The 19546-nt window shown below is 32.9% G+C and overlaps 1 pseudogene; it reads right to left on the bottom strand.

Moving 5' to 3' along the window:
• Positions 1–12230: 12230 nt before the first annotated feature.
• Positions 12231–18850, bottom strand: LOC132274253 (laccase-14-like; annotated as a pseudogene).
• Positions 18851–19546: the final 696 nt, after the last annotated feature.

Here is a 19546-nt window from a genome sequence, read left to right as displayed (position 1 = left end):
CAAAATTGAATGTAATATTTTGTATAAAATTTTCAAATTATCCTTTTAACTAAATAACTGCACTAATTACGGAGTACTATTTTGTCTTTTAGTAAAGATATATTTGAGACTTTATTCTTATCAATATAATAAAAAATTATTAAAACTCCACTATCATAAAAAGTTAAATTTTTCGTGCAGGACATGTATTGTGGGACGGAGTACTAAGTTTATCTCAGTGTCTTCCTGAATTGTTTGTAGTATTTTTCTAATCCCAATTTTTGATCAATGCCCTCCTCACGAGTCATGATCATAAAATAGCAAGTTGCCAGCTTTGACATTTACAAAATAACAATTTTTTTTTTTTTTTTTCAAATTTAAAACCAACAATCCTTGTCTCTTTGCTAATGATAATAACACAATGACAACATATGACAATGACAGAATGACATTGTGTTCATATTAAAAATTTAGAAATTATTATATATAAATGGTACTAATGATCTATATTTACTATTTAATAGAGTCAAAGACATCTCATAGTTTCGAAAAAATAAAGTTGACCAAAATGCTGACATGGATATGGAAAAACTCTGTTTATCTTCAACGAGGTACCACTTTTAGGCACATAGATACTACTTTTTGTGCATACAGGTACCACTTTTTGTGTATTAGGTACTACTTTTATTTTGGGTATAGAGGTACCACTTTTTGTGCATCAAGTACCATTTTTTTGTGCAACGCAAAAAGTGGTATCTAATAACAAAAAGTGGTACTTATGTGCCTAAAAGTGATATATCAGTGAGGGTAAACAGTGTTTTTTCATATCTTCATTTTTTCAAAACTATGAGATTTTGACCCCATTAAATGGTAAATATGGGTCATTAGCACCATTTATATGTAATAATCCCAAATTTAAAATACATATTAAAAATTAAATAAATAAAATTACAATTTTGATTCTCTTATATTTTAAATTCAAAATGAACATGTTATTTATCGAGAAAAAATGAACCGGTGCCATTGTATATGATTATGTCACATCATTAATTTGTTGGACGTTCCTCCAATTATTGTTGGATAAATTACACTGACCTTTCCTAAGGATTGTGTAAATTACACGTGGATAGAGTGTTTGACCATTGTTACTTTAACCTCCCTAAAAATATTAAATGTCGTTCATACCCTTATCTAATTTAGTAAAAAATTCTGTCAAATAAAAATACTCTATTAGTTTTTTCCCCTTCTTTTAACCATTATACTACTCTACTTATATTTTTTCCTCAAAAAAATAAACCTAGTCAAACCATATAAAAAAAAAAATCAAATGTTATTAACAAAAAAAAAAAAAAAATTGTAAAATATAATAATATGAAATTAGTATGAAAATTGATACTTTGTATTTCAATGACAATTCATGTCAAAATATAAGGTTATTAAGATCTTTTAACATAAGAAAATGACAACATAGTCATTTTTTAAATTTTATCAACGATAGAGAATATCGTTGAGAATGAGCGCCAAATTTGAAGAGAGGTCAAAGTAATAATAGTCAAACGCTCTACCTATATGTAATTTACTTAAACCTCTAAAAAGAATATCATTGTAATTATCCAATATTATTCTTTACAATATTCTTACATATTAAGCCATCAATTTAATATGTACGTGCTACAATATATTTATATACATGCACGGGTATAGAATATGGAGTATTAGATAAAAAATAAGCATGATGCACCTTAACATTGATATTTATGCAAAAAAAACAGTGTGTTATTCTTCATGAGAAATGTTTCGAATAATTAAAACCACAAGACTAAGTGATCATCAGCCATTCAGTTCAATAATTGATGTGAACAAATTAATGATATCATCATACTTACTACAAAAGTGCGACGAACCAAAGCTTGGCAATGGAGGATAAGCCCATCAAATATTAATAAGCCAAATAAGATCAAGATCTTCATAATTAATCGCATTTCTTCTGTGTGTTTGTTATACTTCTCTCTCTGTGTGTTTGGGTGTGTGTGTGCGTTACTTCTCTCTTTGTGTTTGTGTGTGTGTGTTACTTTAAATCACATAATCATACGTGTTTGTGTGTGTGTGTGTGTTACTTCTCTCTCTGTGTTACTTCTCTCTATATATAGAGGTAAAATAGTTAATGGGGAAGATGGTGATGAAAGGTACAGGTGAACGTGCTTGCCATTGACTTACGTTTCTTTTCTAACACAAAATTTTTGTACCCTACAAAACTGGTAAACATTTAAAAAAAAAAAAAAAAAAAAAAATTGCTTGCTTCAGTGCATATCTTTATGTCAATTTGTTCTTTTCCATTGATCAAAACTTTCAAACATTTTGAATCTGACCACTTATTAAAGTCGTGTGTGGGAAATCACTAAGATGATTCCTTAGAGGGATCCTCCTAGTTGAAATGTGGGAGGATGAAGATAATTAAATTAGGAATATGACATGCATGATCTTGATTATTTTTTTTATGGATCTCGAATTTTTGGGAGGTGTTTTAGTATATATTTTGCATTTTTGTTAAAAGTTCTAATAAATACATACCCACTATATATATATATATATAAAATGCCCTCACCGTGGCTCAAATATTCAACCTTTCTGTAAGGAGAGGAGAACTTATAATACCATCCGAATTATATTCCACACTTGTTATGTTGCCCTAATGTGAATGTATTTATTCATTCTCAATTCTATTTACTCTTTGACCGTTATATGAATATAGTGAAATCTTGTACTCGTGGACATAACTCTAAATTTAGGTGAACTCAGTAAACTTTGTGTGTTTGATATGTTTTGTGTTAATTTTGGCAACATGATGCAGATGATTTTTGTAGCACTCTTTCCTTTGAAAAGAAAATGAGTAACAAATAAAGTAAAAAAGGATCTATGATTCTTCCATCTACTGTGAAAGTCTTTATATAAATTCTTTCTGCACTTATTTAAACTAATGATATTCCAAATTTATTTATTTTTAATTAAATTTAGATATGAAAAATCCTATTGTAAAACCAATTCTTTTCGATTGCTTTTATTAGAAATCAGAATCCTCTAAGTTTATGAGTATTTGTTTTCCCTTCCTCAACACAACAACTTTAAATTGTTAATGCAATAATATTAAATCGATAATGTAACAATTACGTAAATGTATCAAGTTTTCAATTTAATAATGCTATAGCATTGTAATATGATGTAAATGTGTTACATAAGTGTTATATTGTTTTTGTATTAGTGTTAAAATTGATGTATTGCAGTCATGATTCATAGTCGCGGTATCGGTCACTAGACTGGTCGTGATGTAATAGACTCGAACAAATATCAGTATAAACCGGTCGAATTGGGAATGTGTAACGCTATCAAACTCTTGAAAAATAATTACGAACCGGATGATACCTCACTCAATACAACAAACCATAATTGGGATAGAGAATACAAAATATTTTATTAAATATCCAAAAAAAATTCTTGAATGGTTATGACAGAAGTTTCTTAAAACTTAAAAAGTAAATAGGATGCTTATGATCCATTAATATTGAAAGTTGAATAGATGTGACTAGGCAATAATTCTGGTTGTGTAGCATTATTTCACTCTCAAAGTCAAGGATGTAATTAGAGATTGGCTTAAAAAGTTGTGAAATAAATTTAATAATGTTATAGCATTGTAATATGTCATGTGGGTCTTGCATTTTCGATATAAATGTGTTACATAAGCGTTATATTATTCTTGTACTAGTGTTAAATTTGATAATATAATATGTCAATATTGTGATGTATTTGCAGCAATCATGATTTACAGTAATATGATGTAATATGTCATGTGGGTCTTGCATTTTCGATATAAATGTGTTACATAAGCGTTATATTATTTTTGTATTAGTGTTAAATTTGATAATATAACATGTCAGGATTGTGATGTATTGCAGCAATCATGATTTACAGTCGCGGTATTGATCACAGTAATAGTCACGATCGCAATATAACGGATTCAGGCGAATATCAGTATAAACCGACTGAATTAATTGATTTATGAAGTTGTGTAAGGATCCTTAAATATTAACTACAAACTGAGCAATACCTCACGTACCGATCAATACGGTATCCACGATTGCAGTAGAGAGTCCACTGTGTTTTATTAAGTATCCAAACAAGCTGTTGAATGATAATGACAGGAGCTCCTTAAAACTTAAAGAGTAAATAGGACACTTTCGATTCATTAGTATTAGAAGTTAAATAGATGTGACTAGGCAACAATTCTTGTTGTGTAGCGTTATTTCACTCTCAGAGTCAAAGTTGTATTTTAGAGATTGGTTTAAAAAGTTGTTGTGAAATAAATTTAATAATGTTATAGTGTTGTAATATGGGGTGTTGTATTTTCCATATAAATATGTTACATAAATGTTATATTATTTTTATTTTAGTGTTAAAATTGATAATATAATGTGTTATATTGTGTAATGTATTGCAGTCATGGTTTATCGTTGCGGTATTAATTAAGGTAACGGTCGCGGTATAACGAATTCGGATCAATATCGATGTAAACTGGTCAAACCAGTCCACTCATGGAGGTATATAACGATATCAGATCCTTGAAAAAATATTACGAACGAGACAATACCTCGCGTACCGACCAATACATCGAATCATAATTACGGTAGAGAATCTACTATGTTTTATTAAATATCCAAACCAACGCTTGAATGATTATGACAAATGCTTCTTAAATAGGGGACACTTATGATCCATTAATATTGAAAGTTGAATAGATGTGACTAGGCAATAATTCTGGCTGTGTAGCATTATTTCCTTCTCAAAGTGTATTTTAGATATGGCTTTAAAAAATGTGAAATAAATTTAAAGAAGGTCAATAAAATTGAAAAGTGAAATAAAAACAAAATTGCATAGTAGACAATTTGAACGCCAGAATCTCCATTAATATTGACGTAGCAATCATGGGATTAAGAAGAATCAAATCATTATTATTAGTGTTTGGTCATTTTTTAATTTTATTGAATCATTTTTAAACAATACGGTACGTTAACAAGGTACTAGTGTTTGATCATTCTTTAATTTCATTAAATTATTATTTGAGAACGTGTTACATTAATAAGGTAATAGTGTTTGGTCATTTTTTAATTTTATTGAATCATTATTTGAGAACGCGTTACATTAACAAAGTACTCGTGTTTCAGTCAATTTTTAATTTTATTGGATAATTACTAGACAACGTGTGACATAGTTCATGTAATAACTGATTAGACGTCAGAGAATTTACCTTCAATATTATAATTGTGAATTTTTTTTAGCTGGTTATGAATAGAAAAATTATAACACAAACACCATACGACATTCATATGATTATGTGATTTAAGGTTGTTAATTTGGAAAATATTTGAAAAAGTGGATTCCTTTCAACCTCTTTTTTTTTTTTTTGATAAGTAGATTCCTTTCAACCTTTTTCCGGAGTACATTTTTTTGGGCAAACCTGGGTTTGTAACATTCGGACAAAGCTCAGTAGTTCCTAATTAGTGTGGGTTTGGTGCTGACTGCCACAAACATGGTCCACCAATTAACCTAAAATGGGTTCGGCCAACTGCAGCCTTCGCTGTGGGTTCGATTCTTCTCCACTTTGTAAATTTGTAACTTAAAATGTTATTCGTATTGTGGGACTGGTGTAAGTAGTTGGAGTTTAATTGCAAGGGTTCCGATGTCATTAAAAAAAAAAAAAAAATTTACCGTTTATGAGGTTATTTTTTTTAAAAAATTACCTGCATATTTTTCCATTGTTCTAAGGGATAGCATTAAGGTATTTTTCTTTTTCATTGTAGGCGGTGATGAAGTAGAAAAATTATACGCGGGGTGAATAAATAAAAGAATTTGACATTAGTTGATATTTTATATTGAGTACAATTATAATTTTTCGACAAGTTTTTATATTTTGGTAATGTCGTAAAATAATTTTATTATTTATACATTAACGGGTCAGGAGTTCAAATCTCAATAGAGACGTGTGTGTAGAATACCAACTAAAAAAAATAAACTTTATTATTTATGCTACCAAATATTTCTTTTTCGACCTACACACCCTAACTATGTATGACTCATCCATTGATCTTTCGTCCAGTTGTGGGAGAAAACGAAAGAGAGTAAGTGAACATGGAGTAGAAAAGAGAGAGAGAAACTCTTGACTATTTTACTTTCTTTAAGATCCAAAATTGAACATGGGGTAGAAAAGAGAGAGAGAGGGAGAAACACTTGACTATTTTACTTTCTTTAAGATCCAAAATTGAACATGGGATAGAAAAGAGAGAGAGAGAGAGAAACTCTTGACTATTTTACTTTCTTTAAGATCCAAAATTGATTGCGGGAGAAATTGACAGAGTTAGTGTCCACGTGGGGTGAGAAGAGAGAGAGAGAGAGAGAAACTCTTGACTATTTTACCTTTTTTAAGATCCAATAATATTAGGCGGGATAAGGATATATAATGGTGTATTTTAAAAAAATAAAAATAATAATGGGGTGTTTTTAAGATTTTAACATAATTTATAAGTCGAAATGTAAATATAAAAAATTCAATAGGTGCATGTGGCATGCCACGTGCGCCACGCCCCCAATTTGTCCCTTGATAGATCCTACATCGGTCCTCACTTATATAGTAAAAAGTTATGAAGTACGGACACTTTTAAGAAAGAGTTGTACCCGTATTGTGTTTGTGTTGGACACTTCTTGAACACGTCTCCGCCACTTCATATACGTGTTCATAAATAAAAATAAAAATTTATTATTTTGTACACTTTATCGACACTTCTTTGACATTTCACCAACAGTTAGAGCAACATTATCAAACACTTATAATGCAATTCTACTCGGTAATTTTGAAAATAATATGAACACACCTAAAGTGTTCAACTTTTTTTTCTTTTAGAAAATTTATATTATACATATATGATCATAAGTAAAATATAAAATGATATTTGTTCATTTAAAATAAAAATACTATTATGAGAAAGTAGTGTAATAACGGTGTATATGATATAAAGTCATTACAATAATGATATAAATTTATTTTCTGAATCATTTCAAAGCAAATTAGAAATGAATTAAATAAAAATTCATATTGATATATAGTTGTATCCATGTCGTACTCAGGCACGGACCTAGCACAGGACCAGTGGGAATTTTTTATATTTCCATTTTAGACCTCAATTTTTTTAGAATTTATGAAGATGCCCCCACTAAAATTACAATTCGCCGCGCTGAATTCTTTTTTTTACATTTTATACTTTAAATTTTTGAGAATTTATGAAGATGTTACCATTAAAATTACAATTTGCCATACTGAACTAATTTTTGTTTCATTTTATACTTTGAAATTTTAAAAATTTATAAAGAAAACTCCATTGAAATTACAAAAATGGACCCACCATAAAAGTTTGCTTCACAAATGACAAATTAAAAGGCCGCCCTCCTCACAAAATTTTTTGGGTCTGTCACTGGTCGTATCCTTGTCCTACTTTTTAAAAATTTAACGTGTCAATGCATTTGTATCGTGCTGTAACCATGTCTGTGTCTAATATGCTACATAGGTAAAAAGAAAATTTCTTGTAGTGGAAGGAGATCTTATGCAATAAAACCAAAAGTGTAATTTGGAATTTTTAAAACTCTCGATGCATTGTCGTTTATTTCTTGAAAAATCAAAAGTTGAAAGTTTGAAAAATCAAATCCATTTGTTAAAGTTTAAAAAACGTGGATGAAAAGGATATACAACCCGCATGCGTTTCAAAATGTAACCTAGTCAAATTCTTTACGATTGGGACGTGACCATATCTTGTACGCAAGTATATATATCGTGGAATTGATTTTTGAATATAGCTACACTTTGAAATACAGTCACGGTGTTTTTTGGTTCTATAAAATTGGAATTGAAATTTGAAAATTTTTTGATTCAATTTTTTTAATTATTTTTTCAAATTCTACTAATTTTAAAATTCCAATTTCATAATACCAAACACACTCTCTTGCTATTTTCGTTTGTATAGAATTTCCCTACTCACCAAAGTTTTATTTGTTTATTTGTTTATGTTCAACCCATCCCAAGTGAGAGTTTTTTGCTAGTGCTGTTCTTTCTTTCCTTTTCATATCTTCTCTAATCCATTTGGCATGTTATCGATTCAAACCTAATCACTTTACTTAATAGCTGGATTAGAAAACACAAGAAACCAACAATTTTTTCAATCATTCAATGATGACAGAGTCAGTTTCGTTGACAATATTGATTTGTAGTAACATTTAAGTTTGGAAAATGATTTTAGAGCTGAAAAGGCCAACCTATTTTATTTATTATATATATATATATATATATATATTTTCTAAGAAGTTTTTTTAGAAGTAAGAAGCCCTCATCCTTGAGCCGAAAGCATCAAGGCCCTTCATGACATATCCGCGTTGGGTGCCATAAGAAACAAGCTTGACTAAAACAGCAAGTATTCTTCGAGTTTTATTCAAATTGAAAGAGAGTAAATCCAAATATTTCAAATCTATTTGGAATCACTAAGTTACTAACCCAACACAAATTGATTTATTAAAGTTGGATTAGTCAAATATTTCACGTCTAGTACTGTTCTTTCTATCTTTTTGTTGAGCAAAAGGAGATATATATATCTTGCAAACTGACCCATTAATCACCTTCCAATAGGGGTTGAACCAACCATATGTGGCATTAATTGAACTGATTTCTTGTGTTTTCAAATCCAGCTTTAAGTGAACCAATTGGGGTTGAACCAACCATATGTGCCAAAATGAATCGGAGATATTTGGGTTAATGCTCTTCAGATATTGAAGAACAAAAATAAATCGATCAACTATGCTTGAAACAAAGTATACTGAACTTTGACTTTGGCTCACACCCTATCGTTTTACCAAACAATCCTCTGGATTTGCAAAGTCCCGTCCAACAGCAACTTGACCTCAGGCTTATACTTGATCTTTGTAGAAGATTAGCAGGTAGATCAAACAACGTTCTCCTCGAATGCTTTGACCATTTCAAAGTGTGATCGCTTTTACTTCTGTTCTTTAATATCTAAATTCGATGTAGAAGTAGTAGATCTACTTTTCTTTGATTGATGTAGATGCAACTGTATGATCACGATCAGGATTTGAACAACAACACTCTTAAACTCATTATGTGTTTGTGTGTGTGTTCTAGAAAGATTGACAGAGAAATCTCTTAAATTTGCTGCAAAAATAATCTTCCAAAGGCTTTTATGAATAATGAATTGATAGTGCAAAAACCATGAATAAACCTAAATGTATATCATTATGAACAACAACACTCTTAAACTCATTATGTGTTTGTGTGTGTGTTCTAGAAAGATTGACAGAGAAATCTCTTAAATTTGCTGCAAAAATAATCTTCCAAAGGCTTTTATGAATAATGAATTGATAGTGCAAAAACCATGAATAAACCTAAATGTATATCAGGATTTATATAGAATTTTCAAAAACCTAATCCTTCTGAAAATAAAGGAAATTTTGTGCATTGGACTTTTGGTAACATTCTAAGCCAAATAAAAAGTTTAAAACTGATCAGGATAAGTTTACCTAAAACTGAAACAGCAGTGGTACTGGTAGCCAGATTTGGTTCCGGTTCCCAAAGGACATAATTGAATTCTTCGAATCTCAGCTTCTTGAACCGGTTCCCAAATGTGGTACTGGTTCTCACTTGACAAAATCTAAATAGAAGTTTGAAAATTCTATTTCTGTAACTTGACAAATATACCTTGTAGTTATCGTGTCTTAAGTGGTAAACGACTTCCTAAAAGTGTTGTTCTTTCTTTTTTCGATGATCTCAGTATTCTTCTTTTGAACAACATTTCCATTCTGCAGTTGATGTCGATCCTAATATGGTAACTTGATATTACAACTCGACTTGTACTTGTTTTGACATCGAATACAAATTTGAATCTTACAATCTCCACCTTTGGCAATTTTATGACAAAACCCTAAAAACATATAAGCAATCTACTCAAGTGGAAAAGTAAATTATAATTGCTTAAGGAAATACGGAATGTATACCGTCTCTGTTTTCTTCTTCTCTTGGAGAAAAATTTCACCTGATTTCTTGCACATGGATCAAACAAAACTACTAATGAAAGTTTAATAAAACAAGTTAAAAACTCTCCCTGCACAAATTATCCAATTTTTCAGTATTTTCTCCCCTTTAAATTAACCATTGTTCTCCCCCTTTTTAGAACAAAATTGGTAAAGTAATTAACAGGTTTATTAGAGTAGAAAACGAACTATAAGAGAAACAGTCAACAGTTTATTACATGTCATTAATCAAAAGATATTATCTAAAAATAACAAGTTATGACAATGTAAAAATTGAACAAAATATGATGCATGTATGACATGAACAGATAATCAACCATCAACATCTCCCTCAAAAGGAACAATAGTAGTCAGAATGTCATCATCACTGCCACTACCACTACCATCCTCAGAATTATCATCAATTTTATCCTCCTCATCTCTCTTAACCTTAACATCTAGTGACGGCTCTAGAGGGGTTGGTCTGTAGACATCCTTTGACGTACTACCAGTCCTCTACTCTCTAAGGAATCTAACATCAGCCAGTAGATCAAAAATAACATCAAGCAAGGCCTTCTGATTCTGTAGAAATAGTGAGTATAGCAGATTAGCGTCATTTGTCGTGAAGTTCCGTTTAGACGAAAAAATCTGAGAGATATCTAGAAGAGAAGAAGTAGTAGCTGAACCCCTATTAACTTTCGTAGCTGTAGCCCTGGCGAATTTAGACTTATTAAAAGCCCAAAGATCCAACTTAGGCAAAATCTCAATATGATGAGCTCGGGGTGGAAATGAAATCTCAAACTTCCTATACAAACCCATGATGATCATAGGGAATGGAGATGATTTCTTGTTCGTATTATTCTTGTAATGTGCAACCATTAACTCACAGATAGAAGCTACAAGATGAATCCTTGTACCAGTAGATAGAAGAAATAATACCTCTGCACGATCTGAAGATATAACATCCTTCTTCCCGAAGTAACCAAGATTTGGCATTGCAAACAAATTTAGGAATGCCGTCTCGTCTGTGAGATAGCAAGAAGGAATGAGATTAGGGTATCTCGAAGCATTAGGAACACACAAAGCATTGCCAATATCTTCCCACTTCAGCCCTGACTTGTCATGTGGAAGACAATACCCTGTCACTCTCTTTGGAACTCCTAAGATCGTATTAATGACGTCTTTATCCACCACATAGTCGTTGCCAAAAAGACATACCTCGAAATATCCAGAATCGGAAACCTTTTTGATATTTGAATAGAAATAATGTACCACATCTGGGCAGTATGTATGCTCTATTTTCGTGAAGAAAAGCCATTTGTTATTCTCAATGAACTCAACGAGCTTCTTACCCGGACTGTCTCTAAGATTATTCAAATTAACATTCCTTTTTGATTTTATCGGATTGCCCTTGTACACTTTGTTATATACCTTCCAAGCATGGTCATTGTAGAAGTGTTCTCTAGCAAACTCAACCTTCCCAATGTCAGAAACTGAAGGATACCTAGTTGGTACCTCAGTAGAAGGTGAGCTAGAACTCATAGGAGACGTAGGATCATCCCTTGGAGCATTCGAACCCTCTTGTGGTTCCCGGATGGAAATCATTGTTCTTATTCTCTTGGGAGGTGGAGGAATCTCAATACCCTTTCCTTTGGTCTTCTTAGATAATCTTGGAGCCATTTGGTGTTCAACAAATGACACCAAGATTAATTGTTGCAAAAATTCATGAATTTGCGACGGAACTTATTTGTTGCAGATCCTCATTCAGTCATTTCGGTTCTTTGTTTCACGTTGAGGATCATTGTTCTTAATTTATGCATTCTTCATAGACATCAAATAATTAGTAATTATAAGAGAGAATTGAACGAAGATAAGAGGGAATTGAACAAAGAGACGTATGTGAGAGAAGAATTGTTTAGCGTTATGTGATTTGCATGATATTTCAAAATTACATAAAACACTTGTCGGTGAATTTGACAAGTTTTTAGAAATTCTCCCCCAATGAAGATTCTTGTCCATTTGATTCGAACAATTGTTATATCTCATTGAAAAATCTTATTTTTGCTAAAATAAAAAATAACATGATTATTGCACACACGTATATAAACAAAATTACGATAACAATTTTGTTAGAAGTATCAACATGGTGGCATGTAAAGAGGTGGAGGTAACATTTTTTCTTCTCAGCGCTCACCATCTTTCACAATGAATGCCATCTCCATCCTCCAAATTAGGTGCCGCTCTATATGACAATGCATGAACCACACTCCTAAAACAAAACATACATTTTCTTAATCAGATTAAGCTCTTAAAGTGGATATATAGTTTTATAATTGACAATAATTTAAAAATAAATAAATAAATAAACCATCATTAATTAAGTTTTGCAGATGTCATGGCACACATACCAAGGTTGTTTGCCTTGAATCTAATGGCTGGCCATCCATTCTTAGGGTTACAATGGTGTCCTGCAACGGAGGATCGACGAGATTATACCTCAAAGGGTCATTATCTTTGTCAAAATTACCAAATCCCCACCCGACCACGTAGAAACTGTATCCATGCAAATGCATGAGGTGGTGTGTCCCTACAACCAAGTTGGTGTTTTGGTAAACAAGCTCAACCGTGGAGTTATATTCAAGTACTTTCACTTCAGTGTCATTTTTCAGCAACTGTAGCTCAAAAGGAAGATAATCCATGGTAAAATTGAATACCAATGGCGGGAAATTAGAAAACTGATCTCCGTACACACCATTGATGTGATTATAGTAAGCTTGGAGTGTGTCAATTGATGGAGTCACAAAGCTTATGTTGTTCACACTCGCGGAGAGCCTAATACCATTTGGTCTGTTATACGCATTATTAGCACATGGCAAGGTATTGACCGAGACTGTGAAAATGAGCTTGGTGGTCATGTTTAATGGGACATTGATGGGGTGGTCTTCATTAGCTAAACTTCTGAAGCTACCAGTAAATTAGCCAACGCATTTGTGTCATTATAGTCTGGAAAATTAGGTAAGGAAGGAGATGAAGATGGATCGTAGTTTCCTTTGTAGCAGACAATGGCTGTCCCAGTTGTGTTGTCATAGGGGACTCCATTGACGCTCGAATAAACCCTAGTGGCCATGTAATAGTGGTTGGGAGGTTGGTAGCAAGACATCTAGGGTTTGTCTGGGAGATATCGTGACATAGTCAACTTTGAATGGCTTGGTGTAGCTACCATCCGTTCCAATGACTATGAGGTGATGTTTTGTGACTGAGAAGAAGAGAATGTCGCTCATGCCGGCGTTGATCATGCGGAATAAATAGGTTTTGCCATGTTCAACCATTAACTTGAATGTACCGGCAAATATGTAAGTTAAGTGGAAGGTCATGATCAGTTAAAATTGTTTGTTTTACATATTTTGAAAAAAAAAAAAAAAAATGACACTTTTAATGAAGCCGTAGATATGCCATTTGGAAAATATATATATTCCCTACATGCCTATTTTTAAAATCATGTTCCATTTGTAATGGAACTTGTAGTTTTCAAATTTAATGTGAGTATCCTTATTTAACGAGTTCCATATTTAGTTTTAATTAGTTAAAAGTGGAGCTATAAATACCAAAACATCAATTAATATTGCAAGTTTATTTTTTGCTTTTCACGGTCGAGCCACTCTGTTTATCCGAGTTGTTGATCCGGACTCTTCCGGGCTTGGTGCTTGTAATGACATCGGATCAAGGAATATGTCTAGTTTTGATATCAACTGTAATGGGTCAGGTGATTCGCGATCCGACCAAAAAACTTGAGCTATTAAATGGGATTAACACCCAACCGATATAGACACATTCACTTCTCCATCAGAATTTGATGTGGGACAAGTCGCACTTAGACACTAAACCACTGGGCAATGTCCATTTTGTTTGGCAGTGGTAACTTGTAAGTGTGTCCACGTCTACCATGTTCTTCTACTCAACAGTATAATGAAGCCAAAAATAAAAAGAAGAAATATAACAATATAAATTAACATTAAAAAAATACAAAAATAAAAAAGATAAGCACCTGATTTGGAGCATGGATAGAGATCACCAGGTTGACCATTTATAGTGAGAGCATCAGACACAACTGGGTCTCCTCCATTCTCAAGAAAATCATTTTGGACCTCCATTATATTTTCCTTCCACCATTCCCCTGCATTCAAGTATAATTAATTTTCTCCACCATCAAATATCTTCATTAAATTATTTACCCAAAATAAAAAATAAAAAAATTCATTAAATTCATCATCTTGATATTTCAAATTTACCAAAATACCAATATTAATTGGCACCTCAAAAATTGGGTACCTCAGGATTGTCAATAATTAGCCCTAATAAATTGTATAAATGTGTAGCCACCAAGTGGGCATGGGCCTTAGTAAGGCCAGTTTGGCCTACTTGGGGAGAGAACAAAAGGATTGGCCCAATCCAAATACAAACATTGAAGTCCAATCCCGTAATTCCAATAAGTCAGCCCAATAGATCGAAGCGTATGACAATCCTGAGGTACCCCCAAACTGGTTACCCACAATAGGCAATAGTTTTATTTATTTATTTATTTATTTATTTTTCCTTGTTTACTCCCAATGGTTGAGTATTTTGATTCCTCTTGGATTGATACCAGAAAGAATAAAGCTACTTGGTCCGAATAGTGCATATTGCACCTAGGGGTGCAATTTGGACAGGTCTATTCCAACGGACTCATTTTTTTACAACTTTGGATAACTATTTTTGCAATTAGGATTGGGTTTGGATTGAAAAATCTCAACCCGAAGTTATATTAGGTTGAGGTGCCAATAACATGAGCCCAATCTGAACCTGAATTATAATATTAGATATATATATATATATATACATAATTTTAAATATATTATATATAATTTTCAAATTATAATCAACTTTTCCTTTTCAACTTTCTTTGTTTAAATCTTAATTTTGTGTATGTTAATAATTCGAGAATTAAATTTCTAAGGTTTTTTTCTTCTTCTTTTGTGTGCTTAGGAGTAATTTAATATAGGGTTAATTACAACGACAGCCCCTGAGGTTTACTATATTGACAGCTATATACAACTTAGTCATTTTTTAAACAAAGACACCCCCTAGGTTTACAAACTTGAACAATGATACCCCATTTTTAAAAAAACGGAGCTAAACACAGCCTTAAGTGACTTGAAATGTCTAATATGCTCTAAGATATATTTTAATCCTCACATAAAATGACCAAACTACCCTCGCATCTCATCTATCTCTTTTAACATCTCATCATCTCATCTCATCATCTCATTTCTCTCTCTCTCTCAACCCAGTTCCTCTTCTTCTTCCACATCCTCCCAATCCGTAAATCAAACCCAAATTTCTCTCTATCTCTCACACACACACAGTATCTCTCAAACCCTTATCTCAAACCCCCAATCTGGATTCTTGCCCGCCAATTCCATGTTGCAGTTCCTCTCATGGCCGAGCCCTCCACTAGCTGAGCCGCCCGCCGTCATCGAGTGTCATGGAGTTGGGTTTTAGATTCGTGTGATGGGTGACTATCTCGATTCGGAAAGCACTTTTAGGACGACGGCCGGCGAGCAAAATGGAGTGCTCAGCCGGTGGAGAGCTTGACTGTAGATGGCTCGGTCGTGGAGGACTCGCGGCGGCCGGTGAGGGCTCGGCCGTGTTTAAGACGGCCTTGGCTGTGGGCGACGGGAAGATGGCCTCGTTTGTGGGCGACGAGCTGTTAACACTGAATGCCGGTGGATAACTTAGCTGGATAGAATCGGCGGTAGTTGGCTCGGTTGACTTCAGAACGGCAATGACGGGCGCGGTTGACTGACAGCGGCGGGTGACGGGCGCTGACTCGTCCGAGTTGGACTCGGTTATGGCAGAGTTAGGATGCGGTGAGCGAGGTTGGTTCAGCTCGGCGGCAGTGGCAATGGCAGTGAGCAGACGATGGAGGAATGGACTGTGGTTATGGATGGCTCGGATGAGGGCAACGACGGGACGGTGATGGGTTCGGCTGTGGGCCTATGGTGGCTTGATGGAATGCGACTGTGGATGGCTCGGATGAGGGCGACGACGGGACGGTGATGGGCTCGTGGCGGCTTAATGGATGGCGGGGAAGAAGGGCTCATAGAATGAATGGGAAGATCTAAAAATTGGAAGAAGAAAGGAAATTTTGGATGAGGGTAATTTGGTCATTTTACATGGTCAAAGGGTAAACATGTACTTTCATCATATTTGGGGTGTCATTGTTCAAGTTTGTAAACCTAGGGGGTGTCTTTGTCCAAAAAATGGCTAAATTGTATATGACTGTCAATATGGCAAACCTCAAGGGGTGTGGTTGTAATTAACCCTTTAATATAAAACTAACTAATGATCACTTCAAAATTTTAACTTTAATGTGGGATTAGCCAAATGGACAATAATTAATCCGACTTTCTAACCTGAAATCTCAACTTGAGTTTAAAGATTCAAGAAAAGATTGGGTTTGGGTTGAGTCAGAGTAGAACATTTCACGTGTCAGGTTGAAGGGTTGGACCCGAGTTGTACCTCCAATCGGTTCGAATTGTACCTCTAACTACATCATGAGTGACTCACCACACCGTGGTGGATCTCAAACATTTTGTGGGCTCAAATAACATCACACTTGCTATAAATAAGGAAAATGACAAGTATTTACCTTTGATAAAAAAGAAAATGATGAGTATTTATTGTATATATGCACACACACATATATATATTTATATAATACGAAAATAATATTTGTATACCTAAAATTAAGGGCACTTCTGAATAAGGCTTAGGGTAAGGGTAGCCAATTCCAAGCTTGGACAGTGGCACGTGACCAATCACTGTGAGCATGCCACCATAGAGTTCCTTCCTCTGTGGAAAATACGATCTTTTGGCTAAATTTTGCTCCTGGTTGAATCGGGCACTGTGTGATATATTCAGGACAATCTGACCATGGATACTTTGGCTGTTTCACTCCATGCCTGCAAATTATATATACTTATTTGTTATATATATATATATATATATATATATATATATATATATATATATATCTAATGGCAAAACTGAAAAGAATAGAAAAAAGAAAAAGAAACTGGATCATATATATATATATACACACCAATGAATTGTGATGTTTACTTTGCCCTTGTCATAAACATCGACCACTGCTGTATCTCCTTTGTGAACGTATAGAGTTGGTCCCGGAAATTGTCCATTTACTGTCAAGATGTTCTTGGTGCTGCAAAGTCTCTTGTATATGGAGCTTCTTTCACCTTGAATGAAATAAATAAATAAATAACTAAATAATAATAATAATAATAATAATTGTAGATGTCGATAGAAACAATTTTTATTTTTATTTTATTTATTTATTATTATTTTTTGAATATAGTGATGGATCTCAAGCTCTTATTTTCTGAATTTTCAAGTCATTCAGTGTAATATAGAATGAGAACTCATATATATATATATATTAACTATTGTTAATTTTTATTACTAAGTTTATCTCTGTTTCTTTCTGAATTGTTTGTAGCATTTTTCTAATCCCAATTTTTGATCAATGCCCTCACGAGTCATGATCATAAAATAGCAAGTCGACAGATTTGACATTTACAAACCAACAATCTTTTTTTTGAAATGTAAAACCAACAATCCTTGTCTCCTTGCTAATGATATTAACAACACAATGACAATGAGAGAATGACAAGTGCTCATTTTAAATTTAAAATATATATTAAAAAATAAATAAATAAAATTATAATTTTCATTTTCTTATATTTTAAATTCAAAATAAACATGTTATTTATTGATAAAAAATGAACCTGTGCGTATATGATTATGTCACATTATTAATTTGTTGGACATTCTTCCAAATATTTTTGGATAAATTACATTGACCTTCCCTAAGGATTGTGTAAATTACACATGGATAGAGTGTTCAACCATTATTACCTTAACCTCCCTAGTAATATGAAATGTCTTTCATATCCTTATCTAATTTAATAAAAATCTGTCAAATAAAAATACTTAATTACTTTATTTCCCCCCCTTCTTTTAAACATTATATTACCCTACCTATATTTTTTCCTAAAAAAAATAAACCTAATCAAACCATAAAAAAAAAAATGTAAAATATAATAATATGAAATTAGTATGAAAATTGATACTTTGTATTTCAATGACAATTCATGTCAAAATATAATGTTATTGAGATCTTTTAACATAAGAAAATGGCAACATAGTCATTTTTAAAATTTTTATCAACAACAGGGAATATTGTTGAGTATTCACATCAAATCTCAAGAGAAGTCAAAGTAATAATAGTCAAACGCTCTAACTGTATGTAATTTGCTTAAACCTCTAAAAATATCATTATAATTTACCCAATATTATTCTTTACAACATATTTAGTCATTTATTTAATATGTACGTACTACAATATATTTATATACGTGCATGGGTATATAATATATTAGATAAAAAAATAAAATAAAATAAGCATGATGCATCTTAATGTTGATATTTATGCAAAAAACAATGTTACTCTTCATGAGAATTAAATGTTGTTTCAAATAATTAAAACCACAAAACTAAATAATTTCATTCGATGTAAACATATTAATGATATCATCATACTTACAACAAAAGTGTGACGAACCAAAGCTTGGCAATGAAGGATAAGCCCATCATATATGAATAAGCCAAACAAGATCAAGATCTTCATAATTAGCCACATTTTTTCTGTGTGTTTGTGTGTGTGTGTGTGTGTGTGTGTGTTACTTCTCTCTCTGTGTTACTTCTCTCTCTATATATATAGAGCTAAAATAATTAATGGGGAAGATGGTGATGAAACGTACTCGTCGAATGTGCTTGTCATTATACCCATTAACACAAAACAATTGAATTACGTTTCTTTTTCATTGATCAAAACTTTCAAACATTTTGAATCTGACCACTTATTAAAATCGTGTGTAGGAGGAAATCACTAATGCTACGTTTGGTGTGCGTCCATTCCATTCCATTCCTTTGTTTGGTATGCAATTTAAAATGGGAATGGCCATTCCATTGGAATGAAAATCCATTCCTGGGAATGAAAATCCATTCCACAACTAAGCCTATGGAATGACCATTCCATTCTCAAGTAATTTATTTAAAAAAATTGACTTCCCACCACCACCGCCACCGCCGCTGCTTTCCACAACCACTAACGCCGCCGTCATCGCCTTCCACCACCGCCATCGCCTTCTACCACCTTCCATCACCACCACCACCACCTTCCGCCACTGCCACCGCCACCACCTTTCACCACCGCCACCACCATCCGCCACCGCCGCCACTACCACCACCACCGCCGCCTTCCACCACCACCACTATTGTTAATTTAATTTAATTTATTTGTTACTAATTAAGAGGGATATTTTGGAGAATTCAA

This window comes from Cornus florida, unplaced genomic scaffold, assembly GCF_030987335.1.
Source record: "Cornus florida cultivar Cherokee Brave unplaced genomic scaffold, ASM3098733v1 CherokeeBrave_3.0.0_Hap2_Chr09, whole genome shotgun sequence".
Lineage (NCBI taxonomy): Eukaryota > Viridiplantae > Streptophyta > Magnoliopsida > Cornales > Cornaceae > Cornus > Cornus florida.
This window is presented reverse-complemented; position numbering and strand designations above follow the sequence as displayed.